This window comes from Podarcis gaigeae, assembly GCF_964106915.1.
Source record: "Podarcis gaigeae genome assembly, chromosome: 6".
Lineage (NCBI taxonomy): Eukaryota > Metazoa > Chordata > Lepidosauria > Squamata > Lacertidae > Podarcis > Podarcis gaigeae.
In genome coordinates, this window is record NC_139682.1 from 52,898,706 (window position 1) to 52,913,658 (window position 14,953).

The 14,953-nt window shown below is 42.6% G+C and overlaps 1 long non-coding RNA gene across 1 annotated transcript; it reads right to left on the reverse strand.

Annotated features, from left to right (window-relative positions):
• Nucleotides 1–830: 830 nt before the first annotated feature.
• Nucleotides 831–13,463, reverse strand: LOC310847841. The gene is made up of 3 exons (XR_014566049.1): nt 13,368–13,463; nt 1,627–1,665; nt 831–958 (listed from the first exon to the last, which is right to left on the reverse strand). It is a non-coding gene; the product is annotated as an uncharacterized lncRNA (long non-coding RNA).
• Between the last annotated feature and the right edge of the window lie 1,490 nt (nt 13,464–14,953).

Sequence of the window (14,953 nt, forward strand, 5' to 3'; positions counted from 1 at the left end):
CCACCCCCTTGGATTTCTATGCTGTCACCCCCACACCGACCCACACACCTCCAACCTCCCGTCACACACACGCGCACACACATTCTTCTGCATGGACCTTGCAGGTCTCCGTCTTCGCCCCTTTCTCCCTCCGCAGGCAGCCAAGACTAGCTCCCTTTCTCCCACTTTTTTTTTTTTTTTTTTTTGGCAGAGTTGACTAACTGCACAGGGTTGGTTTTATTTGCTTTTCGGCTTTGTCATGCCTTTGCTGCCGAAAAGGGCAGTTGTTGAAAGCCTTCGCGGGGACCGCTAATAGATGCCAGGGGGGTTCTTTGCCTTTCGAGTCTCTCCCATCCCAGAAGGATTTAGGATGGGATTGGGGAGGACAAGACGCCATTTCAGGTTCCAAAACGCCCTGTTTTAAAATGACTGCGGATAAGAGGATTAAAACAATAATACCCTTCTCTTCTTGAGGGCTTCTCCCCCCCCTCCTCTAGAAAAGATTTCTTCTCCCAGAGCAAAACCGTTTAGGCAGGAATTAAGGGAACAAGAAAGACTGAAAGGGGGGAGTGAGGAGAGAAGGAGTACCTTTTAATTTAAGCCTATATATTTTCTGGCAAAAAAGTGTGTATGTGTGTGTGTGGAAGACGCAGTGGAGATCATAAAGTCTTAGGCGCTGAACTACTTAAAGAAGGGGGGGGACGAAATATGATTATTATTTTTTAACGTGCATGTACCCAGAAAGAGCAAAGCTATTTAAATCTATTTCCAAACAAATAGGGGTAAGAGAGAGAAAAATAACTGAAGATTAATTTTTATTTTAAATGTTCCTTTGGAAGGCTTTCCAGAGGTGGCGATTGGGGTTGTGAGGAGACTTCCCCGCGCCGCTAGCCACCCCTCCTCCTCTTCTGATCCATCCAGAAAAGTTTGATCACCTGGCCTGCAGGTGTCACGCGGAGCTATCTATTTCTCTGTTTTCCTGACAAGGAAAATGAAATCGGGTCAGTAGGAAAGGTCAGAAACCCAGCTTGTCACCTTGTCACCTTTCTCTCCCTCCCCCGCCCCACGTGTTTCGTGCAAACATTTTTGGTTTTGTTAAGCTTCTCAAAAAGCAGTGACAACGCGAGGTTTTCTTGGGGCAAACTTTTCAGCATAGCTGTGTATCATTCAAAACAAAAACGAGACTGATCGGAATAGAAGGCGACAGAAAGAAAGAAAGAAAGAAAGAAAGAAAGAAAGAAAGAAAGAAAGCGCTTAGCGTTTTGCTTCAACCTTCCTTGCCCTTGGTCTGTTTAAGCCAGTAACTGTAGCTCGTGTTTAAAACTGGCGGGGAGGGAGGAAGTAGCGATGGTGGAGGAAAGAGACCAGAACCCTTTCCCTATTTTTAGTCTAGATGTTCCTCTACAAATCCCCGGAAACGGTGCTTCCCAAACGCCTCGCAACGCCCTCGGCTCTATCCCCGTCCCCTTCTCTCTTCTGTCTGCTCCCATGCTGCCCTTTTAGGGGCAGCTCCTTCCTTAGAAACCTGTAGCTCCTCGGAGTTGTGACGGTGATTGGTGGATGGGGGGGCACTTGACAAAACAAATAAATACCCTGCGCTTCTTTTGATTGGGCAGAAGCGGGAGAGAAGTTCGATTCAAAAGTTACCTTTTCACGTCTGTTGTTTTACAGCATACCTTATCCTGCCTTTGTGTGTGTGAAAGAGGAAGGGAGAGAGAAAGATGGACTTAGCAAAGGTGACAACTTTCTCCGGTCTTCTTAATTATCGTAGTTTGGGTTGAAACGTTATTATTATTTTAAAGATCACACACAGAGGAGAACCGACCCATATCCTGGCTTAGTTAAGTTATCCTGCGGTGATCTTACCCTGCCAGTTGATCTATAAAGAATAGATTTTGATAGTAAAATGCAGAAGAGCAAACAAATCTGTTGAGCAAAAGGGCAGGATTCGATTTCGTAAATCAAACAAAAAAAGCAGAAGCTTTAATTATAATTTGGTAAAACATATTTTACTCCCTTCTATGGACTTCAATAAAATTATTATTTTTGTTCACTACTTTTTAAAATTATAACATGTGTGCTGAAATAATATACACCCATGCGACCCAAACTCACTTTCCTAGACGGCAACTGCTTAAAAACGGATGTCAAAAACGCCACCGTTTTTAGCGAGGAACGTTTTTCCTTCTGATGCAACAATGTTCTAAGATCAGCTTCATTAATCTTACTATGGATTATATGAAAACTCACTTGGTACAACTTTATCAAATAACGCCCCCATGTTTTCTTTATTTTTATGGTAATCTGAGTTTAGATTTTTTTTTTTTTAAAGAAATCCAGTTCCTTTCTACATAACAAAATCTTTCCTGTAACTGACTGATGCGAGATTTCGAAGCGCCTGTATGGGAATGAACACCACTGACTTAATTCGAACCGTTCTCTCTAAATTCCATACCAAAGTTTCCAATCTTTGTCAAAATTGCGATTTCACCAGCATCACCCATTTTATTCCCACTTCTTCTGATAATTATTTTAGTGCAACACTCGGTTCTGTGTTTTTTTTTAATACTACTTCACACCTCACCGTTATTTTTCGAGTGACAACTTAAAGCGTCTTTTTAAAAAAAACAAAAAGAAGAGAAAATAAGAACCACCTTACTGTTAAGTTTTAACAGTTTTAAAAATGAGCATCTCTCCAGCGCTCAACCCCCCCCCCCAAAGTTTTTTTGCATCCTAATTAGTGGCGTAAGAAATGTGGTGGGTTTTTTGTGTGGGTGTGGGTGGGTAAACCATATTTCCTTGGAAATATGTTGGAATTATTCCCTTTTGACTTCTCTGCGTCCTTCCAGCGCGGAGAGTTAAAGGGGAGGGCGCGCCCTTCCATCTCTTTGCCTATATCAGATAGTTCGCCATGATGTATAAAGTCACCTCGTATTCTAATGATAACAAGGTCTTAAAATAGCTGCTTAACCAAATCAACACCATGCCGGTTACCTCCCTCCCCCCCTTTTTTTTAGCTGGGGTGGGGGAAGGGATTGGATTTCCCCCCCTTAAAAAAATTGGTTTGAAATGTCCCCCCCCCCCCGCATATTGTCCATTACTTTGTCCCCCTGTGCCAACTGCATTCGTGTGAGACTGAAAGGGGATTAACTTGTGAACTTTTAAAAATCAGAACTTAAATGAGAGGCGAATCTAGGCCACCGCTCATTGTGGGAACCGTTTCTTAAGCAATTAAAGCGAGAAGAAATTCCTCTCAGCCTTTTTCCTTAAAGCTGCTTTCTGAAGGATTTAAGGAGGACTAATGTCCAGTCCATCAAGACAGATTTAAACTGCACAGTGATATAGAAAATCTCCGCTTGCTGTTATTTAAAGGGGCACTATCACCATTTCCATAAGACCCTTGACATTGTTTCTTTAATCTTGTTTATAAACTTAAACAGATTTAAAAAGTTTCCCTCTTTCCCCCCTCCACCATAGCCCAGCCCCAGCCCCAACCCCTTTTCCATGAATTCATTGAAAACATATTTGATGCAGGATTTCAAAAGAACGCTGAGCAGGCTGAGTTTTAGGGATTTGCTGATACCCGGAGAGTCTGAAGTGTGGGCTGAGGGGACTCATGATTCTCGCCCCCCCTCGCCCCCCATGCCCAAAATCCTTTGGGGAAGTTAGCAAGAAGGTCCCATATTTGTGGGTGCAGAACATCTTTCTTTCGCTCTTACAACCCAAACGTTTCTTAACAGCACTTCTCTTTTACACGCCCACAGGGCAGCAAATGTTTCACAAAAAGCAACCATTTCGCCAGGGTCCCGAAATCGGCTCCATTCTACATGATGTCGCATGGTTGCGAATGAAGTTTTTCTGCAAAGCCTATGAAATAATAAGCAGGAGGACACCCCCCATCGCCTTTCTACGGTGGAGCCAGCTTGGTCCAGTTTCTGCTCTGGTTTCCTCAATACAATCCCGACCGGCCAACTCAAGATCAGCACGGGGGGGGGGGCGGGGGCGGGCCGCCTGCACACATACATTCCTTAGGAAGCGAGAGCCGTTCATTTCGCTGCAGCTTGACTTCCCCCTCCGCGTGACTCTTTTAGGATCCTGTCCAAAAGGACCTCTCTGGAGCCTTTCCGGTCCCAGGGAGGCGAAGCTACAGCCCTGCTTCCGTTTACAAAAGAACAGGCAACCTGTGTAACATCAAGCATTTTCTCCACAGGCTAAAATACCTGCTTCCCTTATCCCGGGAAGACCCTTTCCCCCCTAGGGGAAAAATGAGCGGGGGGGGGACCCCAAACAGGAACACCTTGGACTCTCCAAAGCTTGGGTTCTTGCAGCTAATTAATAGCTCTAATGATATTTTGCCAACTCAATGAATACATTAGGCTCACAATCCAAAAAGGCTTTAGCCTCTTTGCCTCTATTCAAGGGTACTTCAGCATCTGCTCATTTAAGGGCAATTAATCATTTTGATATATGGTTTAAAATTGACTGCTTCCAAGGGACTTTTTTTTTTTTTTTGACAAGAATAACAAAGCAATTTGCCAGAAGCCATCTTCTGGACATGTTATTAGCACAGACTTCATCTTAAAGAGGTTCCCCCTCCCCCCCCGCACCTTCCTTTCAAGGTACCTGCTTTAAAGGGCTGGCCTGCTCTCTGACATGCTCCTTTTTTTACACCACGGCTGATTCAGTCCCAACCCACTTTCTGATATATATTCATGACATGAGCAACTGATTGCCCTCTTTTGAGTAGAAAGTGGGCACCTTGACTGCTGTGTCACCCCTTTGATGACTTCTAATTCTGATGCAAGGTGATCCCAGGGGCAGGAGGCATCACAGGTATTGGTTCCTGCCAAGGATTCTGGGTTGTTTTGCCCTCCTCCTCTGTCTGGATCGAAAGAATCCCTGAGTGAAGATTTCACTGGTGTTTACTGAAGCAAAACAAACCATCTTTCCTCTTTCTTTCTTTCTTTCTTTCTTTCTTTCTTTCTTTCTTTCTTTCTTTCTTTCTTTCTTTCTTTCCTTTTATACAGCCATGTAAAGCAATGGTCGTCTTTTAAAAACTCAGGCTGCAACTTACCTGGGAGTAAGCCCCAGTGAATTCAACAGGACTTACTTCTGAGTAGACAAGGTTAGGCTTGCGCTGTAAGCCAAGGAAGCATGTCCGTTTGACAAGATCCTAGTGTCCCATACAGAGAGTCTGAGCATTTTGACATAGGACAACTCTGCATGTGTGAATGTGGAATAAAAAGCTGAACGTGCCTTCTGGCCAACCACTGAAATAGCAGCTATGGTTAATTGAGAACAGGGTGTACTTTTATAGATTTAGAAGGCTTGAAACTATCTGGTGAAACTCACAAAATATGTTACACTGTGAATATACATGCTATGTATGCTCAGGGTACTCTCCTCCAGGCCCTGAGAGGGATATGTTCATTGGATGTGTTCAATGAGCATATGCCCCCAGCAGGACAGAAGAACCCTGAACGGAGCCTATAGTGGTTTTGTGTTAGATGAGAACAAAGTCCAATGGCAGGTAGCCACAAACAGAGCAGGCAAGATTGGCCAATTAACCAAAGGAGCAATATCAACAGTGGGTTCTCACAGGTCAGCTTGTTGCTTCCTTATGGGAAGTTTGTCAGTAAATTGTAAAACGTTAGTTTGTCAGTAAATTGTCAAACCTCTCCCACGGTGGGAGGAGATCTTCTGCAAATACACCTTCTGATTTACACTGTTGAGACATTGGGCATGAAGGCCCTTGCACTAGAATCTCTATAGTCCTTACAACATGTGTATAGAAAAGGCGCGCGTGCGCGCACACACACACAGTATTCCCCACTATGGGTGTCAAACATTTCTTCCTTGAATATCCTCCGCAGCCATTTCACTGGTGAATGCTTGGCCAAAAAACTGACGTACTACTCACCTGGCCTTAATATCTTGGACACAATCCAAGAGTACTTGGTGGATTTCTTCTGGGGTTGTACCACTTCAGACTGCAAATGAGGAAACTGCAAGAGTGATCCATAATAAAATAAAAAATTATCCCTGTGGAAAGGTAGCATGTCACAGCTATTTTTTTAAAAAATAACTACAGAAAGTTTAGAGGTCCTGTTCAATCATGCATTTGTTCACCTGCATTCTCTAGTGGTACAAAAAGAAGGGCTGAGTCATATGCTATAATATACGTGGAGGGGGATACAAATCAATGTTTGGACTGTTCATACACTAGTTGGTGGAGTGTTCCCTATCTGTCTATCATAGTTACAATGGTGACCATGCCAGAGAAACCCTGCATTTTGGCGTAATGGTTACTGTGGTCTGTATCTTTCGGGCAACTAATCTCTTGGCCTCATGCCCATGTAGCTCATGCCAGTAGGAGAAGGTTTTACCTATTTGGGGCATTTCTAGCCCATTCATCATTAAAATTAATCCCAGAATGGGGTACATAATATGAAAAACAGAACAAAAGACACAATCAAAGATAACATTGTACAGAATAAAACGCACACACCCTAACAGGTTAAAACCAATCTGAAATTTAAGAACTCGAGAAATTTTATCCATAAACAATTTTAAATGAAGACCTGGGTGAACACTAAATGACACCAAATACCCGTCCAAGTCAAATGATTACCATCATTATTAAAAATAAATATTAAATAATAACAATAAATACTATTACTACTAATTATATCCTAATCTTCCTCCTGCAGGAGTCAAGGGCAGCAGACATGATACAATAATCATATAACCTTAGTTAAAATAGTAAATGAAATCTATATCAAAATTCAAAAAGCAGCCGAGAGAGCAAATACAGTAATACTTGAGCAGCTGGACTGCTTAGTGTCTGTACTGAAGAGACAGATAAATAAATATGTCAGCTGATGCATGAACATTATCAGCGAAGGGAACAGCCACATTTCCCCAGGAAGGGCGTTCCACAACCAGGACATCACCACAGAGAAGGCCCTGTCTCACCTCACAGTTCCATGGACTATACCTATCAATGGAACCATGAGCAGGGCCTTCCCTGTTGCTCGCAGAGCGCAGGGTAGCCAGTATGACCTGACCTCCCAGTAGATGAGTTACTGCTGCTTCCTGGAAGGGGCACGGAAGCGGCAAGGCATTGTTGATATACTAGCCGAGGCATTGTAGATATACAAGCATTGTATAGCGGCAAGGCATTGTAGATATACTAGCTGAGCCAATCCAGCACTCCTGCTGGTGAGTGCTGTCAGTGCTGCGGCCACACCCATCTGCTTCTCTCTTCCAGTAAGCAGCTCACTTACTGGGAGATCAAGTAAGTGCTTCCACACCCAGTGGTGGAGGAGGGTGTGTGTGTGGGGGGGGGTGTTGTGCTCCCCAGGTGTCATCACTGAGGGGTGTGTGTGACAAAATGAGTTTGTATTTTTTTTTTTAAAAAAAAATTGCGCTCACGAAACTTTTTAGGAGTGACATGGTGGCTTAGGTGCCTGCAGTTTCTGCGCTGCCTGAAACGGCAGCGTGGGACTTGCACCTGCCTTCTGCCTTTCCCTCAGCCTCCCTACAGCTGAGGGTGAAGGGGCCATTAGAATATTGTTCTCTATATGATCCCAAAAAACTGTTTAAGGCGAGGTTTTTCCAGCCAGAAGAACAAGGCTTTTTTTTCTTGCTTAAATGGTGCAAATGGGCCTCTCGTTGGAATGTCTAGGCCTAGGCGGGGGAGAGATAAGAGCAAGGCTAGATGGATGTTTCATTCTGGCCCCAGACAGGGGGAGACTGAAAACAAGGAGGCGAGTTGAAAGGGAGGAGTAAGTAATGCAGGAGACAAAGCCCCATTTTATTGCCACTAGTATAAATCACATGTTTTACATTTGAACACGTGTTGAGGTTCATGGCGTGGAGAGGCTGGTGCAGGAAGGAAAGGGGGGGGGGGACAAGCCCATGTAAGAACATAGGAAGTTGCCATAACTTTCGGTTTACAAGTGATCAGGTGGTGTTCTATTCTGCAAATCTATATAAAGGGGGCACACCCTGACTAGGGGGTGCAGATTGCAAACTTATTGCTCTGTACCTTTGTTTTGCATATGCACTTCAAATAAAAATCCTGTTAATAACCTGCAAGGATGTTTTGCCGCTTTGTGTGAATCTGTGCTTCAGGGACCCAAGAGCAGATATGTGTGGTCCTTCAAGGGGGAGGCGGTGGAGAGGTTCCAAGCGTCAGAGAGGCTTGCCCCGCCCCCAGCTGCAGGACACGCCCCCGCATCAGGAACCCGAGTGGCTAGCTACGCCACTATCCACACCATGCCACTACCTGCTACTGATCTTAAAGGACAGTCATACCTCGGGTTACAGACGCTTCAGGTTGCGCTTTTTTGGGTTACGGACTGCCAAAACCCGGAAGTACTGGAATGGGTTACTTCCGGTAGTTGCGCATGCACAGAAGTGCTAAATCGTGCTTTGCGCATGCGCAGAAGAGCCAAATCACAACCTGCACGTGTGCATACACGCCGCTGCGGGTTGCAAATATGCATCCCCCACGAATCACGTTCGCAACCCGAGCGTCCACTGTATTTAGGCCCCAAGTTGCTTAGGGCTTTCTACACCTACACCAGTTCCAACATCCTGATTTGGGCATGGCAGGATACAGGCATAAACTTGCCATTGTCTGATCATATGAAAGGAAGAGGATGCAATGAAGAAGAGGACATGAGGTATCCACATAATGAAGCACTTACCTGTACTTAGATATGGCCTGTTTGTGATTCTAAACAACTGCAGGAAACCTGGTAGAAGCTGTGTGGCATTTGTCTTGCGGTATATCAGCAAAAACCTTATTGCTCTGAGTTTCTGGCATTTACTAGAGTGGGTTCAAAGTCTCTGATTCCAGCCCAGAAGTGGAAAGAAGACCAACTCCCTACCAGGGAGGAATGGCAAGCTAAGTTGATGGAGTATGCCAAAATGGCAAAGCTGGCTGGAAAACTCAGGAACCAAGAGGACAAAACTAAAAAAAGAAGAAGGGAAAAATTGATAAGTTATTTAGGAGACCACTGTAAGCAGATGGAAACTTGTAATGTAACAAATACTATGGATATAATATGGACTGATAACATTTGGAGTATGGAATAATATGCAGTTGTAAATGTTGAGAATAGGACCCCATGGAGGGGGTGGGGGGAAAGTTGTGAGATTCACAGTAATCTCAATATATAGATATGTATTTGGATTGTTACAATTTTATATTTGAAAAATCAAATAAAAATGATTTTTAAAAAGAAAGTCTCTGATTCCAATTCATCTTCCAGCATTTTTAGAAGCCCTGGCTTCAGTATATCATGGATCAGGTCCCTGCAGGAATGTTATTTTACAGTCAGTTGCTCCTTTGTAAAGCAAGACCTAGAACACTGATTCCCCAAAAGCATGCTTGATAAGTTTCCAGTAATGAAAGGAGAAAATTCAGTTTCAGATAATTCAACAAGTGTCAGGAAACACATGCCTGAAATACTTCGGCAGAAAATATTTGTCATCTTTCCCTCTCTCCCTTTCTCTCAGCTGCATATAGCTCTATCTCTAGAACTAATAGAGTATAAAATATATTTTACAAGAGTTTTACCTACAGGTGACTTGCTCTTTATTACTGGATATGGGCAAAATCAATACTTCTGCAACCAGAAGATCATTTATTTTGTTTTTTGAAGCATTTTTCAGCAGTGGGTCTGCTGCTAAGCCTGCAAAGCTATGATGAAGAATTATGGTGCTCTGGCTTAGTCTCCCTCCCTGCTTCCAAGCTATTTATGGAATTAAATATGTGTGGATTTTCAAACACAGTCTAGTGCATCACTTAGCTACTTTTGTATTATTTCAGGGGAATACAATTATTTTAACTTGTGCCATTTTTAAAGTGGGGAAGAGTCAACATGGAGAAAAGGCTATAGCTATGGGTCACATTTGGGCTGATTCTATTTCACTGTAAAGCCATGGGCACTGTTAAGGGGATTGAGCAGTAAATTGAGCAGTTAATGTGCATAATAACTGGCTATTATGCACATTCACCAGCATCATGGAAAATAGGCTTTTAAGCCTTCATTGAAGAGGAAATTCTGCACATTTCCTGGTCAATATAGGTAATCCCCAACAGGTCTACAGGAATATGCACATAATGATGGAAGTAGTTAAATCTTCCTTCGATGAAATTTCTATCTTGACTGGCCCTATGGTACTATTAATAGGGATTTCCATCAGAATTGTGGGAAGGTGAGGAGAAGTGTAACATTTCCCTCTCTCTGCAGTCCCCTTTGTGCTGCTCAGCTGAATGGGGAACAGCTGAAAGTGGTTAAAAGGGTCCTGGACTGCAGAAAAAAAGGGAGATCATGAAAATGTACAAAATTCAGTTACTATATGCACGTCCCCGAAGGCCTGTTGGGGATTATGCAGACTGACCAGGAAGTGCTTTCAAATGGACTTAGCCCAGGTAAGTATATAGTCTGTCAAATATCCATATGCATAATATCTGGAATATTATGATTATACTAGTTCAATATTCCATGATTTTCATTCTGGCTCCAAGGATGGCACTGGATCCCATGTTTGTTGGAAGCCACCCAGAGTGGCTGGGGAAACCCAGCCAGATAGGTGGGGTACAAATAATAAATTATTAATATAAACTTAATCCATTCCGAAGGTCTGTTCTTAACCTGAAACCGTTCTTAACCTGAGGTACCACTTTAGCTAATGGGGTCTCCCGCTGCCGCCACGCCGCCGGTGCACAATTTCTGTTCTCATCCTGAGGTAAAGTTCTTAACTCGAGGTTAAGCAGGTTAGCAGAGTCTGTAACCTGAAGTGTTTGTAACCTGAGGTACTACTGTATGTTTAAAACATCCCACCCAAATGCCTTTATCAAAGGGATCCTGGACCCAATTCAAAGGCATCTTCATGTCTCTCCTCCTGCAGCAGGAGCCACAGGAACGTGCTTCCTCCTCTGGGAGGAGCCCAGATCCATGCAGATGTGGGTCACTCGCTGTTGATAATTCAGTCAACTGGCATGGGGAAGATCTGTATTATGGACCTTTCACCCTTATGGTCCACCCTTATGGTCACTTTGCAGTGGAAGGCATGGTTCTGTTGTGACTCCCGCATTGTTCCAGCAACATATGTACTAGTCACAGGTCTCATTTGCAGTACTGAGCATGTATAACATGAATGCACATGGTTTTCTGTTTCAACAGAAAAAAAAACGTTTAAAAATCTGATTCTTCTGTTCAGTAGGCTCAAAATTATTTGGAGTTTTTAATAGCTAGAACCATACATGAGCACCAGATTTCTCAATGGCTATTTGCTGCTATAATTCTCCTCTCTGTGTATTCCTCATGGCTGGGGAGGGGGCAATCTGTTGGAAACATGTTTCCTGCACAGGCACAACCTGTTTGTGTTGCTGTCAGTTATCTAGTGGCCTTTATAAGCAGATGTGTTCATCTGCACTGCAGTGGGGAGGCTGATATTAGGTAGGCAATGTATTTAGTTTTTACTGGAGTTCTGGTTTGCTCTGGGAGCACAGTGTATGCTGGTTTGATTGTTCATTTATTTGTTGTTGCCAGGAGTCACAGAGTATTAAAGAATCTCTGATGTGTGCCTGGTTAAATGCCTGCATAGTGGTGAAATTGATCAGTAGAATTAAAATGGGCCTGAACAACTTTGATTTGATTTGGTTTCATTGTACTTACTTTTTTTTCTGACAATGGGTGCAACCACATAGCAATGTATTTATATTTTGCATCAGCTCCTTCTTATCCTTTTGTACTTCCCCTTATCTATGAATATTACTGATATATATATATTTGCTTTAGTCTCTTGCTTTTTTTCAAAAAAACAGACCTAAAGCCAAACATCTCCTGCTTGCATCCTTCTTCCTATACAAAATCTAAAATGCCACAAAGACTTATACAGGATAAAAGAGCGATTCCCTTTTGAAATCAGGATGAATCTGCTTTCTGGGATTTGATAAGTCTTTCAGCTATAGCTGAGGTTGATACAAAGCTTAATCAATCAGAGATAATCTTAAAAGAGACAAAATACAAGTATTATGGAGTATTTTGGGGACAAAAAAATCAAAAGGCAAAAGCAAAGGTCAGTCGAAAATGCTTCAGCTGCTTGGCAATGTTTGTTGCTAGCAGAAAAGGCATCAAGCTGCTGACTTAATTCTGCTACTTTTAATGTCACTTCTTTAAGAACTAAGCATAATCACCCATTCCCCCAAAATCAATATCAATAGATCAATCAATCAACCAAGTGGCTGCTTCCTAGGGTCCGCTCCACAGCAATGCTGCATGTGTGATTCCTTTGTTTATGTAGTAACCCAGATGGGATTGGAAGAGGCACTGCTTCCTATGACATTTACATATAGTTCTTCTGCCTAACTGCTATCTGTGATCAAACAGCTATTTAGAGTGTGCATGTGGGAACAATGCAAAGCCCTGCAAAACCTGTTTACTAAAGGCCCAAGTCAAATGGTGGTCACATCACAAACAGAAATTCCTCTTTCAGATCGTCTATAAGTCTCTGCACCAGGGGTCACCAATATTCAATATGGGCAATGGAATACTATGATGGTCACCCTAGGGTGAGCTGTCTCTAGCCTATGGAGCTTATACTATAGTAGCTGCCATTGTTGCTCATATGATTAGGCAGCAGAGTGTTGGTACCAGAATGAGGGTGCAACTCATTCCTTTGGGCAGATGCTGAACCCTGACTCCAGATACACTACTGGTCCCATGGAAACCATCACTATGTTCAGAAATTGCTACCATTGACAGCTTGTTCAGGTCCTAAGGGCTGGGAGCTCACTTGTGAGGAGTCATCTCTGCTTATCTCCCCATAGCCTCTTCCTAGAAGCAATTTTCTCCCAGATGAACTTCAGTATTAGAGCTTAGTTAAGGAGATTCATGAGGAGCAGATTGTGGGTGGTAGATCACAGGCAGGAGAAGAAATGAGTACTCCTCTACCTGCACACTCCCTTTGATCTAAAAATCAAGGCACTGAACCCTTGCCTTATGGGTGAGCAGGATGAACCCATATTTAAACAGGTGAAACAGGTGCCACAATCACATTTAGTTTGGCTCATAGGCTTTTCAGGGTAATTGTGGTTCAGATTTGGATCAGGCTTCTGTGCATGTGTGCAGAGTGCTCAGTGACCCAGTTATAAAGTAATTATAGGGAATCTTTGGTCCTCCAGATGTTGCTGAACTACAACTTCCAGCAGCCCTAACAAGCATGGTCAAGCTCCAGAAATGATGGGAATTGTGACTCAGCGACATGGGAGTGCCAAAGGTTCCTCATACCTGTTATAAAGGAACATCACACAGTATACACAACACAAATATGTTCTTCTTGAAGGTAAAATAAGTTGAACATTGGACTCATTTGCCCACAGGAGAGCTGGACTTCCCCTCATTAGACATCTTCAGGCAGAGGTGGGATGGCCATTTGTTGTGGATGCTCCAGCTCTGGATCTCTTGCACAGAGCAGGCAATTGGGCTTAATGGCCTACAAGGCCCTCTCTAACTCTGTGGTTCCATTGTGACTTCTTCAAGTCAGAATTCTATCCCAGCATATACAAAGTAAGTTTGGTTGAAGATGAGAAAATACAATCACCTTGCGACCCTACTGGCCTTCTGGAATGAAATGGCTATTATGATGTCAGCTTGCATTTCGACAGTCAATATATAACAGAGAAAATACTACCTGAGCCTCTAGTTTTTACTAAATTACAGGAAAAAACTTTCACAAGTGTGGTTGTAGGATAGTGATCAATTTTGAAGTGTGGCAGAAATTTTCTGTAAGTTTCACTGAAGTAAACCCCCATTCAGTGTTATAAAAATAACTCATCTACCAAAAGTTTCTCCAAAATCTGTTCCCATAGATTTACTCACCAATATGCTTTTCTTAGCATTTTGAAGTCCATTTAAGAAAAATATTCACATCTGTTTTTTTACATCCTATGATAATTCAGTTCCTGCATTTGATCTGATTTTTATTTCATTCTGTGTAAGTCAGATCCCAGGGTTCTATCAAACTTGGGGGGGGGGGGCACATGGGGCAGACAGAGGGATTTGTTCATTTCAATTTTTCATTCTACCATTCTTAAGTTCAATTTGCCACATTTCCAGTTCTAGTCCCTGCCAAGAACAATGGCCATGCAGATCTTTATCACACAGCTGACAATATCTTCTATACCATTACCAATGTATAAACATTGGGCAAGCTGCCACATCAATTCTTTCCTTAAAAACAAGAAGATGCTGTTTTATTTTTCAAGAATGTGGCTGTGAGTCTTCTGCCTTTATCCTCTGTTTCATAACTCTCTGGTCCCCTTTTCTTTTGTGTGTGTGTGAAGGAAATAGATTACTCTTTTTTATGTAGCGTACATTAAAACAGCGGAGAGTTACATTTGACCTTGTCCTTTTGTCCCACAGACTTGCTGCCACAGAGGGAATGCAATACAATGTACAATATGACCGGTTTATGACACAGGCATGTGGGTGAATTCCAGTGTATCGACCCCTGAATCAAACTTAACAGGAGTCTGTTAGCTACTAGTCTATAGCTTGTTTTGCTGGTATATATATGCTATACTAGCATAACTTCCCTGCCTCACCATTTGAAAGCCATGACTTCTGCAGAAGCTGGTACATCTCAGTTTAAGCACTACTGACTCTTTTTGCATATTAGATTATCTTATATCTTTCTGTTACAGTTTTATACATGCTGATTCACACTCATGTATGAAAGCATGTGCATTTGGTGAGAATGGAGGCAGCTGCATTTTTTTCAGCATGATACATTCATGGAGAAATTAATCTCTGCATCAGCTTCCACTTGCCTCTATTAGGTAAAAATTCTGGTTAAATCTACCCTGAGTTGATTTTGATTTATTTATTGTAAACACAGATATATAATTAAAATCCTAACTACAATAAATAGCTATCATAAGTTCCATACATAA